Genomic DNA, 16,093 nt, shown 5'->3' with positions numbered 1-16,093 from the left:
GGAACGCTTCTGGTCTTGTAATATCATTCCTGGCTGCACCCTCCCTAGATTTATCCTTCACTGTTTATTTTATATAGGCATTCGTTGGAGACCAGTGTGGACCTTGCTTTACGTGCATGGGTTCCCTGAGTGTCTGAGGGAAGGGGCATCAACTAGGTTAGTGTATGCGAGTGGCTCCCCTGGTTTTCTGCTCCCCGCGCCGCGCCACCACTGTGGTGACATAGTCTTAGTGGGCATTTATTGCTAGAGAGATGGGCGGGTGTGATGCATGCGCACTGTGTTGTCTGGGTGTCTTATGAATTCTGTTCCCGTGATGAGGGGTGCAGGTGAATTTATGCTGTGGTTGTTGCGAATACGCGCGCCCCAATTTAAGGAGGCTTTTCATCGTTTTTGGCCTCCAGCTTTGTTACCATATCCTCCCATGTAGAGCAACCTGTGTGTTGCCGCCCTTCACGCACCATTCTTTTTAGTACCTGATATTCAGTACGCGCCCAGCGTGTTATTAGAGAGTGCCAGGATTTCAGATCGGGAGCCATAGAGGCTTTCCAATGCATTGCTATTAACCTTTTATACATTAAAAAGGCCAGGTCTATAAATTTATGTAAATGTCTTTGTTTTTTGGGTCTCTTCCTAAGTCCCAACAGGCAGGACCCGGGGTCTGCTACCAGTGCCAGTCCCGTAAGCCCAGATACCTCCTCTACCACCTCCGCCCAGGCCGTTTGTATATTCGGGCAATCCCATACCATGTGGAAAAAGGATGCTGACGGCAATCTGCATCTGGGGCACATTGATGCTGCATCAGGGAACATGCGCTTTATTCTGGCTGGGGAAAGATATGTTTGATGCGTGTAATTGAATTGGGTATATCTAAATCTGGGATTCCTTGACACACCTCTGATGTGGGATAGGGCCTTAGGCCAGTCTTCCAGTGGGATCGGGGTGGGGAGTACTGCGTTCCATCTATCCCATGTTTTCCCTGTCTGTGTAACAGGGGTCTTGTTGAGGATTCTGTATAGATTGGATATTGTTTTAGTTTGATCGCTGTGTTGTAGAAGCTGGTGAAGCACAGGGGAGATCTCTGGTTCCGAGGTGCCCATTCCCCAAATTTTCCTGATTTCGTGACATATGGCATGATATGTCAGGAACTGTCCCGGATTTATCTCCGTGAGGGCCTGAAGGGCCTCGAACGTCATTAGTTTACCGTCTTCGTAGCAATCCCCTACGGTCAGTATTCCTGCTTCGTTCCACTGCTTTGCAGCTTGCATTCTGGCTGCGTTCCCCACTAACAGGTAATTCAGCGGTACGTGTGGAGAGTATGGGAGCTTATCCGCTCTTTTTTGCACGTATCTGGCCCAGCACGCGTACGCAGCTGCAAGCAGTGGGTTGACCAGTGCCACTTTGGGGGGCTTCGTCGACAGCCAATTTAAAAGGGGGGTCCCGTTCCGCCGAGGCTCTAGGCTCATAGGTTCCGCTTGCTCTGGTCTGTGGATCCAATATTGGACCCATTGAAGTTGTGCGGCTGCATAGTATTTTTCAAAATTCGGGGTTCCTAGGCCACCATTGTCCAGCGGACATTGTAGTGTGGGTAGCGCCACTCGCGCTCTGCTACCTCCCCAAATGAGCTGCAGCAATGCTGTGTTTAGATTGCTGAAGAATCTTTTGGGAATAATTATCGGTAGGGCCGCAAAGTAATATAAAAGCCTAGGTAGAATCAACATATTAGCAATCGCCACCTTGCCGGGTGGCGAGAGAGGGAGCTTGTTCCAGAATTGTAGGGAGCCTTTTATAGATGTTAGCGCCTTCCCCAGGTTCCCATCTCTTAAGTCTTCCGTGGCATGATATATGTTTATCCCTAAGTATTTGAATGTTGTAGGGCACCACTTAAGATGTCCTGTCTCTGGGGGATCATGATTATTAGGAGCCCTTTTTACCAGGGGAAAGACACACGACTTCTCCCAGTTTACCACAAGGCCAGATAGGCCTCCGAATTCAGCCAGTAATGATATTACAGATGGGATAACTGCACAGCCGTTCCTGATATATATCAACGCATCATCTGCATATAGTGAAATCGTGTGATGTACCCCGTTCCTAATAATTCCCCATTCATGCTCCATGAGGCGAACTTTTGCCGCTAATGGTTCCATTGCTATGGCAAACAGTAGCGGGGATAAGGGGCATCCCTGCCGTGTCCCCCTAGAGATCGGGAAACTATCAGAAATCACCCCGCCTGATTTCACCCTCGCGTTCGGGCTAGAGTACAATGTCCGAACCCAGCGGATATAGTTAGGGCCTATTCCCATACGGGCCATCGTGGCCAACAGAAAGTCCCACTCGAGCGTATCAAAGGCCTTTTCTATGTCTAATGAGAGCACCATTTCCTCCTGTGCATTCTTGGGGGTGTCTCCTATTATGCCCAGCAATCTTCGAATATTCAGGAAGGTGTTACGTTTGGGAATGAAGCCACTCTGATCTGCATGTATCAGTAAGTGCATGAGGGGGGCCAACCTGTTGGCCAATATTTTGCCTAATATTTTGCAGTCTGTGTTCAGCAGCGATAGTGGTCTATAAGATTTCACATCTGTGTGGTCTCGACCCTGTTTAGGGAGTACTACTATCAGAGCCTCCCTTTGAGATGTGGGCAAGCTTTCTGTAGTCCACGCCTCTTGGAACACTCCTAGCAGATGAGATTTCAAACTGGGTAAATAGGCTTTATAATACTCCGAAGGGAGACCGTCAGTGCCAGGCGCTTTGTTCCTGGGTAGCTGTGCAAGGGCTAGTTCTATTTCTGCTATTGTTATAGGGGTTTCAATTCCATCTCTATCTGGTTGTGGTAGCTGGGGTAGGAAGGAGTCCGCCAGAAAGGCCTCTAGTTGTGTAGCCGTGCACGCAGTACGTTTAGTGTATAGGTTAGAGTAATAATTCCTAAACACCTCGTTTATTTCTGCTTGTGTAGTAGCCATTTCTTGCGCGCCCGCCCGGATGGCCCCTATCGGGGCCTGCTGTCTATCCTCACGTAGTAGCCACGCTAGCATTCTGCTTGATCTATCTCCTTCCGTTTGCAACCTGGTTAAGTAATATTTATAGTCGTGGCAGCGGAGCCTGCTATCTGCCTCATTATATTTTAAGCGCTTTTCTTTCAGGGCAATACTGGTAATTTCCCCCCGTGCTACCGCTTTTTCCACATCCCGCAGCTCCTTCTCAAGTTTGCTAATTTCCGCCTGTAAGGAGCGTCTCACTCCCCACGTAGTGGACATACATACTCCGCGGGCCACTACTTTGTGGGCATCCCATTCTATCGCCCGGGTTGTTGCAGACATAGCGTTTATTTCCCAATATTGGCCTATAGTTTCCCCCAGTGATGTAGCGAATGCTTGGTCCTGTAGAGCTTCCGCCTGGAATCTCCAAGTGGGTATTACCTGACGTGCCCTGCCCCAATTCAGGGTTACCCGCAGTGGCGCATGGTCCGAGACTGTCTTTGCCAAATATTCGGATTCAGTTATCAGCGCCCCTATTTCGCGAGTGCCCCATATTATGTCAATTCTAGTGTGGGTATTGTGTGGGACCGAGTAAAATGAATATTCTTTTTGCTCTGGATGGCCTAACCGCCATACATCATATAGGCCCATAACATTTGCCCATTCTTGCAGGGGACTTACGAGCTTCCTATTAGGTGATGCGCTCTGGTGGGCGCTAGTTCTATCTAATGCTGCCACTGGGGTACTGTTAAAATCCCCACCCCAGATGGCAAGGGGTATGGGGTTGGTCAGCAATGTTGGGGTGAGAGTGGTGAGAAAGCCTATGGTGCCGCTGTTTGGGGCGTATACCCCGACCACAGCCATTTGTCTACCATCTAATCTGCCCTCCATTACTACGTACCTCCCTCCCTGGTCTATCTTGTGTGTTGACAAGAGGAATGGAACTCCCGCTGCTATCCAGATCAGCACCCCTCTCGCGAAGGTCGAATATGTTGTGCCAATCAGCTGGCCCCCCCACTTCACTCGCATGTCTCGTAGATCCCCCTCCAGCATATGTGTCTCTTGCAGAATAGCAATATGCACTCCTAGTCTCTTAAGTCGAGCATGCACTCTAGCCCGTTTGTTCGGGGTCCCTAGGCCCCTGACATTCCATGTTAGTATAATATACTGGTTCCCCATGTTGCTTCTAGAAGACATCTTATAGGGTGCAGGGGATATGTTGCTGTGACATGAGCCTGGGTTTTAGTGTTGGCCCATCTGGTCTCTGCCTTTCTGCTGCTAACATTTAGATATAACGGGTGCAGGTCCATCTTTAGTGCATTAAGTGATTCCGATCGCTGCATTTCTACTAAACTACTAACCCCCACCCCCCTGGTTAAACCCCCTATGCTACTTACAACTACAATGAAACTACAAAACTTAAAAATGCGTAACATAACTTTTATCCAGTTGGATTTACTTAGTGGGATTCTCATATCTTACAGATGTGGCTCTTGTAAGGGGCTCACATCATGCCGCAGACTAAGGGCCCGACCACAACCCCGGAGGACGGCGCCAAACCGCCCCAAAAGTGACGGACACACCACCCACCGCACCACGAGTTCCACAGGATATAATGGACCCGCAACACGGCAGGCGGCACACCCACCACCCCCGGGACGGTCCAACACCGCCCCCCAACGCCGCAACCAGGCCCCAGATCTGCCAATATACTCAGGCGCCCCCCCTTGGCATGTTTCCGTTCCTTCTGGCCCCACCCGCCCGCCTCTTGCCACCTGTTAGTGCCCCAAGTCACTTAGCTTAGTGTTTATATCAAAGATGTATATTGTTGGAAGCGTTCTGTCCCCGCAACTCGGCAGTGTCGTGGAGTCTCTGCAGGTTTTCCTGGTACGAGCGCCATCCCTAGTGTTCACTCTGGATCTGAGCGACTAGTTTATAGATCATCCGCAGATCTCGGAGTGACCTTCGGCCCACCTAGTTCTCCAGTTACTGTGGATACGGAGCTGGCTGTGTCTGAATCCAGTTCCAGCTCCACAAGCCCACCGGGAGTTATATTGCTGCTTTGCATGTGTAGTGGCGTCTCTTTAAGCACTTTTGCTCTTTCCTCTGCTGCTTGCCGGACATTGGGCTGGCCTCTGGTACGCCGTTTGGATCTCGTCCCTGCAGTGGATCTCCCCCATTTCTCGTCCTCATCTGCGTCTTCTCGGGGGTGTGCAAGGCCCTTGGCATGGAGCCATGTCCAGGCGTCCTCGGTACTGGTGAATATATGGGTACGGTCCTCCATCACTACTCTCAACTTGGCTGGGAAGAGCAGGGCATATTTTATGTTCTGTTCTCGTAAGCGTTGCTTGATTTTAACAAAAGAATTACGCCGATTCTGCACCTCTTGCGTGAAGTCAGGGTAAGCATTGATGTTCGAGTCTTCATACTTGAACGGGCCCTTATTGCGGAATTGTTGCAATATTGCATCTCGATCTCTGTAGTTTAAGAACCTGGCAATCAATGGTCTGGGGGGCTGGCCAGGGGCCGGAGACCTGCCCGGAACTCTGTAAGCCCTTTCAACTGAGAAAAACTTGGATGGAGCCCCACTTAACACCTCTTTAATTAGCCACTGCTCTAGGGAAATTTCTGATTCCGGTTGACGCATACTTTCCGGGAATCCCAGAAATCTCACGTTATTTCGGCGCGCCCTGCTCTCCATTTCCTCGGATCTTCTCCAGAGTATCTTCAGCTCTTCATCCATGCGCTGACTTTGTTTTTGATTCCCTTGCACTATTGGGGTTAGTTCAGCTATCTCAGCTTCAGTTGTTTTTGCTTTTTCGGCTAGGCTGCGATGATCCACTCGCAGGAGGTTCAGGTCTTGCACGACTGCGTCAATTCTGCCCTCCAGTGATGACTTAGTGTCCAGTATTGCCTGCAATACTTTCTCGAACTGGGCTGAATGCGCTAGAAGTGTGTTTTCCAGAGATTGTAAGGATGGGCCAAGTTGTTGATCTGTTGGCGTTATCGCTTGGGTTGTTCGATCTGGGTTCTTGATTGACTTGGCTCTCCCGGCCATTTTGGCTGTCAGGGGGGTGCCTCCCAATCCGCAGGGGTTTCGCACTGATGTGCTTGCGATTAGACAGTAGAGCAAAGAAGCATCCAGTCCTGATTCGGCTAATTTTGGCCTGTGTGTTCAGTGACAAATACTGCAGTCATTGATAAGTTCAAAGGTCTAACTCAGCGTTCCCATGGGGCTGTCCGCCAGGCGTGTCGAAATGTGTAGGGGATACTGTCCTTGGGGAAGAGCGCTTGTTTCTTCTTGTGTGGCGGCGGGGCTTGGTGTCAGAGGTTTCCCTCAGATAGAGGGGAGAATTGCTGGACGGCTGGGTGAGGTGCCGAGGCTCGGGAAAGGTCCCGGGTTGGGGCGCTCGCGGGGTGCTGCGAATATGCCTTGTGCAGCTAGGAACCCTTGTGGCAGGGACCCACTGCTAGAAAGTCCAGAACAGTCCACGCATCTACAGTCCAGCCCAGCCGTCCATTCTGCCTGTGGTGGATAAGCTGTGCTCCCAGGAGCACGCAGTGCGCTTCTGTCTTGCCCAGTTGCGTGGGTGGAGCGGTGGAGTGAGGGGGGGGGGCCGCTCCCTAGGTTTACCCCCTCCGCGAAGTTTGGTGTTCCCCTACTCGTGGGCGCCCTCCTCGCCTTATTAATATTTTAATTCTTTTTTTTTTTTTTTTTTTTTTTTTATTCAGATACACCAAGTTTCTGGTCCTGGACTCCCCGCTGCCTGCTGAGCCGCCGCCGCTCCGCGTCTGCCCCGCCGGGCCTCCTCACTGCTCCTCTGCCGCCCTTCTCCGCGCCGGACGCCGAGATCAAAGATGGCGCCCAAGCTCCTGAAGACGGAGTCCCAGGGCGCCCGGCAGTGCAAGACTGCACAATCCTCCGCCGGACGCGCCTCCCCTGCTCTCCCAGTCTCAAGCAGGCGGGGAGGCAGGCAGCGGCCGCGCCCGGTGAAATCGCGACCGGGCCCGCAGCCGCAGCTCCCCCCGCCTCTCACCTCTCTCGGCGCGGGCCGACGAGTCCCAGACTCGCCCCGCGGGGTCCGGAGCGCGCTCGCAGCGCGAGCTGAATGCCCCGGTCTCCCTCAGCCGCGCCGCCGTCCCGGCCGTCCCTGTCAGGCCGCTGGGGGGGCGCCTGCCAGGATATCCCGAAGTGGCCGGGAACGGAGCGCTCGGATCAAGCGACCGTCCCGGCCGCCATCTTGGCTCCTCCCTATTTGCGTCCTTTTTTGACGCAAAAGTGGCGCAAACTTACAAAATATAGTTGTATTGTAAGTTTGTGCCACTTTTGCGTCAAAAAGTGACACAAATGCAGCGCAAAAAAAGTATAAATATGGGCCGTAGTATCCCCAAGTGGCCGACCAGCCTCATTCCCATCAGCATTACAGAATGGCTGTATACCGCACAGTCTCCCCATCTTGCAATGCACTCAGTCGCCTGTGGTGTCAGGTGGGCACCCCTTACTCTTGTCTGTGGACAGTGCATGTTTGTTTTCCAGCACATTAAGCTCTTTTTCTTCTACCATGATGTTCAGCAACTTTCGGAAGGTTATCGGTTTGCTTCCCCCCGTGGCCAAAAGACTTATGGTACAGGCCCTCATTTTATCTAGGCTGGACTATGGTAATAGTCTTCTCTTGGGTTCACCAGAGTATGTGATCAAGAAACTACAAACAGTACAAAATGCGGCTGCTCGGTTACTGTATAATATGCCTAAGATTACATCGGCTAAGCAAGCTCTGGCCGCTTTGCATTGGCTTCCAGTGGGGAAGAGAATTAAGTTTAAGTCTTTATGCATTTTTCATAGAGCTTTATCTAATAGAGGTCCTCATCAACTAAAAACCTTAGCTTCATTCTATGCTCCAACGAGAGCTTTAAGATCCTCTTCTAAAGCCTTAGTTGTGCTCCCCAAAGTAAAAAAGGCAAGTTGGGGTGGTAGATCTTTAAAATATCAGGGAGCCAAACTGTGGAATTCACTGCCGCTCAATATTCGTGTGATGAGACAGGAGTTGGAATTTCGGAAGGCCATTAAAACATGGCTATTTTAATCCTAATTTAGTATTTATTCTAATTTATTTGTTGATGTTGCATTATTTCTCCAGCTTGTTTTAATATCAGGTCCTTCTTAGCGCTACGAAGCCTCCGGGCAGTATGGCGCTATACAAAACATTCTAACATAACATAACAGCTTCATTCCGACCTCTGGTGCCATTACAATAACCTCTTTTAATTACCTGTGAAATTTAAATTCATCTAGGAAGAGCCAGGGGCACTTAATTTGCTTCTTGTTATGATCAGTTACATCAGATCTTGGAACAGTGGCACATTGCTGTCACAGTAATGCAATGGACCCTCTCCTGTGCCTTCCATATGATTCTTTCCTTTAAAGGCGGGGGACATTTTGATCATGAAGTCCCACAGAACAGTTCCTTCAAAGAACCCCCCAGGTTATCCCCCTCTGTTTCCTATTTCAGATAATGGACCCTAGTATTGTTGCAGCAAGATTTATTTTCTAAATGTTCACATTCGTTGAAGATGAGTTTGGTCTGTGACTTGTGAGTTGCAATAGATGTAGCAACGATCTTTTTTGTGCCTGCAGTGGAATGGATATGAGCTTTACCTTATTTGGTTCATAGATTCATGCTTAGAGTGTCAATTTTAAAATTTGGAGTATACTTGCTTAAATCTGCCCTAATCTTTGTCAGGTTATGCATTATAGATTTAGCAAACTCTAGTTTCAGCTCAACCAAACACGCTTTCAGTTCTTCTATGATAATTGAATTAGGAAGCTTTATTGCCATCTTGCCAAAGCGATCGGTCTTCCAGACTATCTGGACCCCTCCTCTGAACGAACTTTAATGTGTTTTCCTCTGGGCCTGAGATATATGGGTCTCAGCAGCTAGAGTACGCGGGCATGATCTGTGTATGAGGTGGAGTATGAAATGCCGTTCTATGCTCAGGCTTTATCCGAGGCGCCCCATGCTGGCTCATCTCATTAACTAACAACCACACCCTTAGCCAGCGGTAGAGCTCTGTAACAGTGGCCACTGGTTGAAAGATCTATCTCCCCACTCTTGTGTCTCTAGTATTGCCTTACTTTGGGTGTGGACACCCCATCCCTGTTGGGGTTGCTGCTTTCTTTAGTGAAGGGCCTCTCCCTTTCCAACAATGCTTTTGCCTGTCTCAGTGGTCCAGCCAATCCAATGATCCTCTGAAATTCTCACATTTCTAAAACGTTGGAGGCTCTTGGAAGGAGCCCCCTTGTGTAGATTGCCTTCGCCTTAGGTTCTCTCTGAGGCAGTATCAGCCCCGGTATCCCAGTGTGCACAGAAACAAGGCAACAACCAACCTTAGATTTGTTGTTCAATGGCGTGTGTGCAGTGATTCCTTGAAGGCAGGGTATAAGGGCTGACCACCTTTTCTGCCATGAGGCAGCTTGCTGTCTGCAGGCTGCATAGGCTGGAGGGATCTTCTGGACCATACAGAACTGCTGGTGTCTTTGGGGGGGGGGGGCAGTGTTTCATCATTATCATTGTGGTGCAGGGGCATGAGGGCGACACACAGGGTTTACTCTGTGCACTTTGTCCTACCTGCCAGTGCCATCTTCCTTTCTTTCTCCTTACCAATTGATTATCTGTGCGCTAAGAGCTACCATCTCTGGGTGTTGGCTCGCAAAACCCTTCCCTCACCTGAGCTTTATATGCTTGACATTTCGAAGAGTGGACAGTGGGAAGATCTTTTCAAGTAAAGGCAGCCCAACTGTGGAATAAAATTCTAGCACCTGTCAGGGCCAGCAGTATTCTAGTAGGATTTAGGAAACAGCTCAGAACGTAGGCCTTTTCCTAAATAGGCAAAGAGGAGGCGGAGATATGATGGGCTGATTGTGGGCAAAGGAGAAATGTGTAAGATTTAGGTGGGGTAACTGGCAGGAAATAATAGTGCTAAGTTACTTGTTAGGGAAAAGGTGCTCTTTAGGAAATGTCTGTTACTTATTTACTTACTGCTTGAACCAGTGAGAGTGATGCCCTATTTTCTCTTTCACCATTTCTCCCAGTGACCACACACAACAAGAATAGGAGTGACAGTAGTAGAAGCGTGGAAAGGGGAATGGGATAAGAGATTAAAGAGAGGCAGTGGATAGCACATCTCTGACTTTTCACTTCTCCTAGGAACTGAAGTCTGCAATTCAAAGTGGGTCTCTAAAGGCAATAAAAGAAATCTTAGTTACATGCCATAAAAGTCCTATATCAATCCGTAACCGTGAAAAGGAGATATTTTATCTAAGTCTCTGTGTAAACAACTCTTTGTATTCTGAAGAAGAGATTGGTATTTCTATATATGTCTATCAACCCATTGCTCTTTGGTAAGATAACTCCTGAAAACTTCGTAACTTTGCACTCACTGATTACGATCAGTTTAGTTTTTAGTTGTGTCTGGAAAAGTAATCACCAGACATTAACCATAGTTGCTATCAAGAACAGTACATATATCACTTGCTAAGAACTCTCAGCACCCTACGTGTAGTCAAACATATATCAAGTGAAACCATTATCTTGCCAGGAGGATTCTTACTGTTCAGGCACAGGCTAAAACCTTGTGTTTAAATGCAACAATTCCTAAAGTATTTAGCAGTACTCAAAGCCAAATATTCAAAACAGTTCAAAGTTTGTTAAAACACAACTAGATTTCCAGATTGCTTCCCTTTATTCGGAAACTGTCCTCCAACAAACTTTCATGGAAAACAGAAGCCCTTTGCAACACTATGGGCCTGATTTAGATGTTGGCTGTAACAGTCCCGCCGTCGACTTTTCGACTTGAAAGCCGCCTGCTGCTGCAACAGTCCGCCCGCCCGCCGTCTTTAGATGTTGGTGGCCCCATAGGCGAAAGACTGCATTCATACCCCCATCTCTGCCAAGAAACATTGACCACGTCAATAGCGGGAAAAGGGATGTTGGCGGGACCGCTGCCACCCTTCCCACTGTGCAGATTTAGATGTGCCTTACCATAAAGGAAAAAGTGGTGGTCCGACCACCACTTCTTACTTGGTGAACTGAAGGGGAAAAGGGGTGAAAACAACCCTTTTTTCCACTTTCCCACTTACCTCTCTTCCATCGCCCCTGCCATTGTATAAAGTCCATAGAGTCCTGCATCTGTCTCCCGCCGTCAGCACCATTCAGACCTCCAAGAGAACTGAAACATCGAAATTCAGCGGGCGTAAAACCGTCGCTGAGACGGTATTTTCTGGTCTGCGCCCGACACGGCCGGGCTGTGCGACCCCAAACATCTAAATAAGGCCCAAAATCCTGAATCCAAGTAGCAAGGTTCTGGCTGCAGCAACATTGTACCACATTTGCCTTGCAAGGATTCAGTGAAACATGTTATACCCAAAGAAACCACATGGCTGCCTTTTTCTTTAAACAACATCAAATTTCAAGGATTGGCAGGAAATGTAGTTTTTCACTGGGGCACCATCACGTAATGCATTGTCCTCGCATGTAAAGCCTCATGACATACTGTATAAAAAAACTGTGAACTTAGCCAGCCTTTCTTTTCAATCGACTTGACATGCTGGTTTTGAGTTTTGCACTATTGCACCAGCTGTGCCATAAGCTGTAAACCAGGCCTTGTGGTATGCCTTCTGACACCCTCTGGTTGGGCCCACATCCCACCAGCAAGATCCAAGGCAGCTGCCTTCCTGGATCATCGCATTAACAGGCTTCATGGATTGAGAATATCACTTCTATCCTCTCTGCTCTACATTCTTGCTGGGTGCTTGTGCTACTTCTTTGGTCTGAGAACTGATGCAGCACCTAATAACACCTCGGCTTACGCGAATCAGGACAGTGGCAGTGTAAAGTGTTGCTACTGTTCAGCCATCTTGATTGTAAACCAGCATGAACTTTTTTATTTTTTGATGTTTCAAAAATGTCCTTTATAGACAGTCTATTGCAGAAGGCATTGCAATACTCAAATCAAGAGATGACTACATGGAATACTATAGCGATTTTGTATCCAAGTGGCAATAGACGAAGGACCACCTAACTTGTGCAGTTGGTTGCATTCATGTGTGGCTTGGAGAAGTATTTATCTTGACAGACAGGTTGCATTCTTTTTGTACTGGTTTTGGGGAGTGTTCCAATATGTTTGAGTCAGAGAAAAGGAGTGTTGATTGTACTTTGGGTCTCATGATCTATAGCTCTGATTTCTGACTGTTCAGGCTGAATTCAACATCCTTTCGTCAATTTACCACTCATTTCTGACACCATGGCCCTCATTACAACCCTGGCGGTCCAAGACCGCCAGGGCTGTTTTGACGGAAGCACCGCCAACAGGCTGGCGGTGCTTCCTGGTGTATTACGACCGCAGCACTGCCCAGGGGATTACGAGTCCCCCTCCCGCCAGCCTTTTCCTGGCGGTTTGAACCGCCAGGAAAAGGCTGGCGGAAAGGGGAGTAGCGGGGCCCCTGGCATAGCAGACAGAGAAAAGCGCGACGGGTGCAACTGCACCCATCACACAGCCGCAACACTGCCGGCTCCATTTGGAGCCCGCTCCTGTGTTGCGGCCGAGATCCCCGCTGGGCCGGCGGGCGGAAACTCAGCGGGGATGTCTAAATGGCCACCGCGGGAGTGCGGCCGCATTGGCGGCCGCACGGCGGTTACAACTTGGCGGGCGGCTGTAGCTGCCCGCCAATGTTGTAATGAGGGCCCATATCTCTTGTCTAGTTTCAGTTCAATCTTGAGTGTCTTCAGCATACAGGTAATGGCCAGTGTGGAATGTAACCAGGATGTCAGTCAGAAGGGTTATGTATGTATAGACAAGGTAAAGGAAGAGCTGAAACTTTCAGTACATAACAATCAATGCTAGAAGTATCGGGAGGAAGAAGCCTCCTTATAATGCAAGGTACAAGGTGCAACTGGTGAGGAATGAGGTAAACTCCTATACCCCAACATCGGCAGCTATTGCCTGGCATTTAAGCAACATTAATAAACAATTATGTCAAATGCTGCAAGAACATAGCCAACATGCTGACTTATTCTTTCCTAATGCTTAGTATCATGGTTTCTCTCTCACATCATGTTTGGCGTCAAAACTGAAAGTTGCTCAGTAAATCATTGGTCTCTGTATGTAAAGAGAGTCAAACATTACCATCATGTAAGGTCTATAGTTTGACAAGATGTCTGGACCAGCATTTAATATTTTTAAGGCGTGACCTCTCAGTAATGTGTTTGAGTTTATTGATCACCTCTCTGGTGGATTGCGAGGTCTTGATGAAACTGGTATTGGTGGAAGCCACTACAGGAAAGGTGAAAGTCACCAGTACAGATGCCAACAGGAAAGTTTGAGATTTGGAAGGTGGAAAGGATCTTGGTTACATCCAATTGATGAGTTAGGTTAAACTCCAGTAATGTTACCTAGAACATCACGTTCATTGAAATGGTGCGTATGAGAGCTGAGCTCATGGGCGTAACACAGGCCCTTCAGCCCCTGCAGCCCCTGCCACGCAGGGGAGCCCAAACCCTCAAGGAGGCCTAAAACGTTGAGGGCCTGGCCCATTCAGCCCAATGTCAATGCATATATGTGAGATATGGGGGGTCCTCATTTTGTGTTATGCCACTGTCCCTGTGCTCCATCTTGGTGTCTCTTGACCTTTGTTTCTTTCTTCCACTCAATCTCTTCATGTTGCTTCTGGCCTTCCCCCACACACAAGCATATGAACGTACGTGCCTTAGGCTCTTCATTTTCTTTAGCCAAACTGTATAGCATTTGATACACAACATGGCTAGAAACCAGTGGCAAGGTCAGTGGGTGCCAATGGTGAGACCTATTGGCTTTGCCAGTGCTTGTTTGCCTCGATGCAGACAAACTTATAGCCCCAGAGCAGTACGGGAATGGACACAGCTGGTTTAGACTTTCCCTCATTTGCAAAGCAACATGCCTTCATGCTAATGAGTAAATCCTCTTATCACTTGTGCTCTTAATACCTAAGCATGCTCTGAATAAATAACACCATTTTGTCATTTGTTTCAAGTACCCAGAATTCAACTTTTGTGTGCGCAAAAGTGAGTCGGCTATGGATGTCATGTCGTTGGACTAGAAACTGTGGAGTTCACAGCCTAAGCAAAATATGGGTTTCAGTTGTTTACATCACTGAACATTAGTTGTTTAAAAATTAGATGGGAAGCCCCAATTTTAACCAGCCATGGCATCATCAATAAAGTAGTGAGTGATTTAAACTGCCCTTGGAGTGGGAGTGACTGGAAAGGCTGCACAATGTATTGGCTCACAGCAGCCCCGGACAGAGCCTATTTTAGTCTATCCTCTGCAGTTGCTGTTCTTTTGCTTGCCCTTCCTGTAGAGTCAGAATGAAGGACCCTGTCAGAGTTTTTTCAGTGTTTACTACGTTGTTGGGGTAAGCAGCTTCTTGGATGGAGTGATATGTGCACTCCTCACCCAGTTTTGTTGAGTGATGTTGGAGCTCTACACAAGATTAAGATAACATGTAGCTCCAGTGGTAACACTTGCTATGGGAATACTGTGGTGACAGTGGAGAGTAGACGGACAGCGTTACCTTTGGGCCTAATTGTGGTAATACCAAAAATCAACAGAGGCCACCATTCAAGGTGATACAGTAATAAGTTTAATCCATCAATTCAGACTGTATTACTGCAGGAGATACAGCTCCAGCTCCATCCAAGTCTCCACTCCAACTGCCCACAAAACATTCCATCCCAGTCCCTTAGCTACAGTGGAACCGTCCAACTGTATATTCTATTCCTTAAGATACCACACATCTCCTTCCTATACAAATTGAATAACAAATTTTTCCTTTAAACTATGCTTAAAACCCCAAAATACTTACAGCAAAACATAACTTTATACACATACTATACTTTCTTTCAATAGATTACAATTCTATATTACAAATTCATCAAGTTTCTTAGGAGACCTGTCAGTCCTTTCAGCAACTCTCCAACGTGCTCTTACTCTTGACTCTCCACTTTCTACCACATGTTTAACTTTCTGTTCTCCATTTATATTTGTTTATGCAATCTACTCACTCCTTGCTTCTCTTCTTCACTTTCCATTTTCTCCTCTCCCTGTGAGATTCTAACTACTCTGTTAGGGTTTTAAATACACCCATTCTTCGCCTTTATGGCATTGGAGAAAACCTTTATCACTTTCATGGGCAAGCTGAATTGGGAGTTAATATTATGAGTGACAGGGGCTCTTATTTTAACAATGTCTCCCACATTTACCTCCACTAATTTCGCAGCTTTTCTTTTATCCACATATTGTTTCCTTTCCATCAAATTTTCGAACCACTCTTTGCTTCCAGCTCTCATCAGAACTCTCCTCTTGTGTTGTACTGAATTGCTTTATCCATGCCGGTGACAAAGTCGAAATTGCACTTCTTCCTCTGAACAACTCAAATGGTGTTTTGTCTGTGGGGGCATGCACTGTCACTCTGTACACTTCCAGTCATGTATTCAATTCCGTAAACCAATCCTTACCAGAATTTTTTGCCAATGGAATTGTTCCTTTATAGTCGGTATCATCCTTTCTACAGTACCATTTGTTTCTGGATGATAGAAGGCCACCTTTTATGTAATATACCTCTGTTCTTCAAACACTCTTCTATTTCTTTGGATACAAATTGTACTCCTGCACAACAATGGCATGTTCTCTTGTTTTACATATTTTATCACTCCTGATACACTCAATGCACCCTCTTACTACTCTCTCCATTTCTTTGTCAATCCCTGGCCACCAATAATCCGCCCGCAGTCGCTCTTTGCCCCTCGAAATCCCTTGATGTCCTTCATGCGCCACTCTCAGAAATCTTTTTCTCACCGCTTCAGCGGGAACCAATCTTGTACCCCTGCACACCATCTCCTCCACACATGATAATTCCTCTTTAGCATTCCTATACCATTTAACTTCCTTGCTCAGCAATTTTTTTCCCACAACCATTCTTCAATTTGGATGCAATTTCTTTCATCACCCTATCTTCTTGCATACTTCACACTTATTATCTCTTCAGTTATGGCACACGCCTTCTCTTCTTCCATAAAAAACTC

Source organism: Pleurodeles waltl, chromosome 4_2 (assembly GCF_031143425.1).
Source record: "Pleurodeles waltl isolate 20211129_DDA chromosome 4_2, aPleWal1.hap1.20221129, whole genome shotgun sequence".
NCBI classification, from domain to species: domain Eukaryota; kingdom Metazoa; phylum Chordata; class Amphibia; order Caudata; family Salamandridae; genus Pleurodeles; species Pleurodeles waltl.
Note: the sequence above shows the minus strand (reverse complement) of the source record.